Raw genomic sequence first — 6,482 nt, 5'->3', positions numbered from 1 at the left:
ACTTTTCCCTTTTCACAGTTTCTTAACTGCTATTTTTCATGGCCAGTTAGTCATACAGTTTAGGATCCTCAGAATGTATATTTTTGGTTTGTTTGGTATCTCACGGCAACTGTTTGTTATCGACCTAGACCAACATTTGTACACGACCAAGACGGAAACCTTCCTTTTTCCTGGCAGGTTGAGACAATTACTGTAACTGCATTTCATTATCAATATCGCGCCAAACCCGCTAATAGCAATTCTGCTGCTCGTCGTTCTAAAATAAGGTGACACACCATTTGGTCGGCTACAATGATGATAACGCCCACTAAGTCGTGCATTGGTTCATGACCATGCAGATTTTAAATGCGAGGCCGACTGTGCAGACATCGAACGATAAAGCGACCAATAAGACGTCCGCTACCGTATTAATGGTAGACCATGAGACAACGGTTTTTGTTTAACAAGACAACATCATTTCAATGTCATTTCAGAGGACGATGCGATATCATCTCATAGGACGACGTATTAATGTCTCACGATACGACAAAATGTAGTCTTATGGAACAATGCAATGTAGTCCTATGGGACGCAATATCCTCTCACGGGACGATACCACAGGATGGCGCAATGTCTTCTCACATGATGACGTAACTCATCGCGATGCCTGTCGTATCACAGGATGACGCCTTATTGTTTTACAGGACGACGCTTGATGTCCCACAGGACGATGTCATGTCATCTCACGGGACTGAGTGAGACGCGCAACGATGCTTGTCGTCCAACGGGACGACGCTGTGTGCCATTTATACCCGTAGGTATTCTTTTTATGATGATGGCTATAAGAGCTCACTTAGTCTCATCGCTGGGCCACGGGCACTGAGCGGAATGTCACAAGGTCTTTTAACGAGACGATGCTCGTCGTCTTACAAGACGCTGCCATGTCGTCTGTCAGGACAATACCATGTCGTGTGTCAGGACGATACCACGGGACGACGCCTTGTCGTCTCACAGGACGACGTCTTGTCGTCTCACAGGACGACGTCTTGTCGTCTCACGGGACGACGCCTTGTCGTCTCACGGGACGACGCCTTGTCGTCTCACGGGACGACGCCTTGTCGTCTCACGGGACGACGCCTTGTCGTCTCACGGGACGACGCCTTGTCGTCTCACGGGACGACGCCTTGTCGTCTCACGGGTTGACGCCATGTCGTCTCACGGGACGACGCTTTGTCGTCTCACGGGACGACGCCTTGTCGTCTCACGGGACGACGCTTGTCGTCTCATGGGACGACGCCATGTCGTCTCACGGGACGACGCTTGTTGTCCCACAGGACGAGGCCATGAGGCGTAAGTACCCGTGTACTTTTTATGACGGTGCCTGTAGGAAGGTCACTGCGTCTCGTCGCTGGGCCATGGGCACCGAGCGGAATGTCACGAAGTTGGAGGTTTTCAAAATATTTTTACGATTTAAATTTCTTGATCTTTTTAAACTTGCTTTGTAAACGTGTTGCTCGGCTGAGTTACAAAAGCGTACTGAAGAGAAAGCAGCCGAGCGCTGGCAACCGGGCGACATTAGTACTTGGGTAGCGCGATAGATGGCGCTACTAGTTGATGAATTCGCTTGATTAGGGCTGAGTTACAAGGGTGTTATCTCATAATGTGGTTCAAGCGAAGGCATGGACACCTAAATACATATTAACTACCTATTTGATTTCAAATTATTAAGTTTAGCAGGTAGGTATTTGTTATTATTCCTCACGGTGCTAGCCTTCGCCGCAACGCGACTGGAAAATAAAATGTATCTTCAAAAGATATTCAATTTCGTCCATAATTGGTACGAACCGGACTTTGAACCCAAGATTCGCTCGTCTCACCTTAATAACCAATTAGAATCAGGCCAAGCCAACTCTGAAGCGATTTTTATAGCACAGACTGTGCTACTGTTAAAATAATACTTGCACGTCTATGCTATCAGAATTTCTGCAATATTATTAGCTTGGTCTGACTCTAATAGATTGTTATATCCGCAAAGAAGCTCAAACATGTCTGTGAACTTTCCAATCTGCAATTGGAAAAACGTTAGAATTATGTATATGAAACGCTCTTTTTTTTCAATTTATTTGGGACAAAAAACAGTAACACACAGGGTTCAGACACAGAAATAAAGTACAAAGGATAATAAAGTGTGAGCCCAACAACATCGTCCACAGATTACTAGATTACCTACTGATAAATCTACAATGTATATAGCGCAAGGTAACAATACAAATGATATATGTAAAAGTAAAATTAACAAAGCTACGATTACAAAATAGGTTTGTGTTTACAAATTCATCTTAGCAGAAGTAGTCTTACCTATACAGTTTAATGAGCGAGTAAAAACAGTTAAAACAGCGTGGCCCATCGGAGCAACTTTTAATAATGTTTTGTTTGAAGCAACTCAATCAAATTCTTTTTATATCAATTTTTATCCCTCTTGTGCAAAAAAGCAATGGAACATAATAAAAACAGAAGGTTTTGTTTTCCTGTACCACGCTCTCACATCAGCCCTTATTATAAATAATAAAATTAGCACAATCGCATTACGACTAACTTCGAAATATGTAGAACAGTCCTGTTTGATATGTAAGTATACCTATATAAATTAAAGGCCCCTTTCTCATAATCTATGTTTTAAGTATTTGCTCGTGTTACAGGCCACACCCGGTATATGGATACTATTTGACATTTGTCGACCTCGAGGAATCGCAGCTTTCTTGGAAAATGTGTACAATCCTGGATGAATTCGCGTTTTACTCTAAATCTACGTTTTCTATGAAAATATATAGTGTAAGGCAACATTAAAGCGTATTAAATGCTACATAAAAGTCCTAGAATACTTTGCGAAAAAAATACATGTTGTTATACAAAATACTTGCTGAATCCAGATTTAGCGTTTCAGTGGATATTCTCTGAATAGGAAACTTAGAGGAATATGAATTCCACTTCTGTCTATGATGGTGGACATTTTCCAAGATGGCTGCGATTCCTCGAGGTCCCCAAATGTCAAATAGTGTGGAGATGAAAAAGGGGCCTTTAATTTATACACATACCAAATTTCAGGACTGTTCTAGAGATTTCGAAGTTAGTCCTAATCCGATTGAGCTATATGCTACGCATGTCTTATTGTAGAATAGGTACTTATTTGCTGGTTTAATATAATAAAACATTGACCTGCTAATTGTGTAAAAAATGAATGTATTCGTCCATGACATTGTTAAACACTGATCAAGATCACCAAGGGCAAGTGTTTTGGGTCCATTCAGACCGAGCAGTTTTTCGGGGAAGACTTGGTAGGGTACCTACCTATATGACGTCAAGACAAAGAAGAAATTGCTTCATTCTTGCCCATCAATTCGTAACATTTGCATTTAAGTTTTCTTTTGGGGGCAAGTTGAAACAGTTTTAATAAAACCTCCAAAACCAGGCGTATTCCTAAAGTTCTTCAAGATAAATCATCTAAACATAACATACCTACATTTATTAGCGCCACTTGCCTAAACCTTGAGTTACCGTGGTTACCTATCAATACAATTTGACACTGGGTTTAACCAGTTACCCCGGGTTAGTGGGTTAGTGGGATGGTGCAAGTGGCCCTCTTACCTTTATTTAGTTGTAAGTAATTATTTGATCTGAAGTTCCCTTTTACGACGACAGTGAACGACCGTTTCTCCATATAAACGTTGTCACTACTTTCCTCTCTGGCTATTTTTAACATTAGTTTAGTAGATTACGATTAGTAATCGTCGTGTTGTTAAAAATACCAGCAATTTTGTTTTTCTCAATTTCGTTTAATAAGTACCTACATATTCTATTTTTGACCTAACCCAACCTCCGCTTTAGAAATTTTCCATCAAACATAGATTATAATGACAGCTAACCCATGCAGACAGATAATTCATGCCTCGCGACAAGAATTACTGCCTTTTGTGTGTCCACTAACTCTACCAACTATAGGTACATATGAATGACTAAGGCCCACCTGCCCATTTCACTAACCCGGGGTTGGTGCAAGCGCTGCCGTGTCACGCGCATCTCATGTAACTTTAAAAGTTGAGTTTCGAGATAATTACGTTTAAAGTTTTAAAGATTCAAATGCTGTTATCGTTGACGGTTCATCGTAATTTTGTTATTTTTTTCTAATCTACATGTAGGAAATATGGTCACAAAGTAGGCCCTTTAATTTTTTTTTCGCATAATTGAATCGTTTTCATTTTATTCGAATTAAATGGTTCCGCATGATCAACTCTTCCATACTATAGTGGTCACACGAAGTCATGTAAGTCATGTTACATGACATACGCGTGATCAAACGTGACACGTTTTACTTGACCAATATTGTTGTCGTATAAACCAACGCTCCGCCAGTCATACCTAACTCCGGCAGCTTAAGAAACGATGGTGACATTTTTGTTGTGTCAGTCATGCAACTGAAGTTAACTGAGTTGTGCCTGACGCCATCGGCAAAAAAATGAAGTTGCATGAGTTAGTCATATGCTTTTCTCAGTAAATAATGAAGATTTTCAAAATTTTCTTTTAGAAGATATATCTTTAATGGTTTTTAAGACGATTTAGACTGGTTATCCGTAACTCATGTAACTCGAGTTAACGGAGTTAGGCGTGACACGGCAGAGCGGGCCTAAGTAATTTTAAAAGGATTTTAATTCCTTACCATATTTTTGGGAAAACACGGCATCAAGCATAGTACACAACCATCAAGCACGTTTCTTAATTAGGTTCATGTTAGCGACGCTACGACAAGACGCGGATAATTATAAGTTAGATTAAGATCAAATTCGATTAAGACTGTATTCTCAATAAAGATTTATTTGATAGGTAGGGAAAACCGCGATTAGATTGTCAGTAGTCATAAGTATTCAAAATATCCGTTATTTAACTCGTAGGTTCGTAATAAGTTTTAGGTCACCCAGTAAGTTAGGAAAAAACATGGTTAAACCTATTTCCCAATTCCCAAGTAATCACTATAAACTTGGTAAAATAATGTAGGCTCTGTCATTGGTTAACCAAAGAAAGGCGGATCAAGACAAGGAAGTCTCAATATGAAAGGGACAGACTGACCGCTTCTCATTGGTCGGCCAAATTCGAGCTCAGCGCTCCGATACAGCGTAATTTTTACTTAGAAACATACACGTTTCATTAATTAATTCGTAACCTGTTAAAGTTACATCATAACAATATTTGTAGATATTATAGGTCGTTAGCCTAGTCACCTAGTTAGATAAGAATCATAAGGCAGTCACAGGTAGACAAAGGCCTGCGAGTCGGCAAAGGGCCATAAACCATCCATTGTATTCATTTCGGCCGCTTTCCTATCTATTGTAAGCCAAGTCGTAAGGACTAGTGAACTTGTTATCGTTTGTTTTTATAACTAATGAACGTAGTTAACTATTTGTAATAGTTTTAAGTCAGTAATTAATCGGATGTATGTAATATGAGTCGCAGAACGATAGCGGGATAATGAAAATTCACCCGAAAATGACCGTATGACGTAATCGACCAATCACAGGCCGATTAATTCCGCGAATTAAGACATGATTTTATCTCCCTATCGTAGGTGACTCTCTTTCTTGATTTTTCGTATAAAAGTAAGACGGAACCGCTTCGGATCGTACAGTACACCAGGAGCAGCCGAAAAGGAAAAACCAAAAGGAAGAAAACCAAAGGAAGAAAACCAAGGAAGACCTGAGGGATCCGAAGCTGTACCGCCTAATCGTTATAGGAGTATTTTTATATTTGTACCGCGTAAATAAAAGTCAGTTTTTGAATCGTGTAGTTTATTCCTTAACGCGAGGCGGTTGAAGATATTCGTCGAGGGCTTCGCACCGGGGCATCTAGTAGGCTGGGGCGACTGCGGTTTCGAGCGAGGCGCCAGTAGACCAGTTACCTTCTCCAACTGCTATCGTCGGCTATATTGGACGTTGAGAGTTCAATAGTTCATATAAATTACGCTAATATTTCGTAATAGCTTTTGCCCGCGACTTCGTCCGCGTGGATTTAAATCCGCCAGCAGTTGGTAAGTATAGTGCCTGAATAAAATCTAATGGCAATAACTTTTAGCATACTATAAATGCTTAATTGCTTAGACCAATTAACATTTTCCCATTTCCACCCCCCTTGTCACCCTCTTTAGGGATGTCTACCGACATAAAAACTTCCCTTCCCCTGGAATTAAACTATTATGCCAAATTTAAACTAAATCCATTCAATCGTTTAAGCGTGAAGAGGTAACAGACAGACAGACAGACAGACACACATTCGCATTTATAATATTAGTATATAGATACTTTGTTCCGAAGCCTCTTAGATGTGCTATTGATCGCTGTAGATACAGTTCCGCTATATCTCAAATGGAACTTGCCTAACTCGATATTCACGCTACGAGTAAAATTTGAAGACAATACGAATACGTCACCTTTTACAGAATTGGAGCTTGATTCCCC

This window comes from Cydia splendana, unplaced genomic scaffold (genome assembly GCF_910591565.1).
Source record: "Cydia splendana unplaced genomic scaffold, ilCydSple1.2 scaffold_73_ctg1, whole genome shotgun sequence".
Taxonomy (NCBI): Eukaryota; Metazoa; Arthropoda; class Insecta; order Lepidoptera; family Tortricidae; genus Cydia; species Cydia splendana.
The sequence above is the reverse complement of the archived record's forward strand: the minus strand, read 5'-3'. Positions refer to the sequence as shown.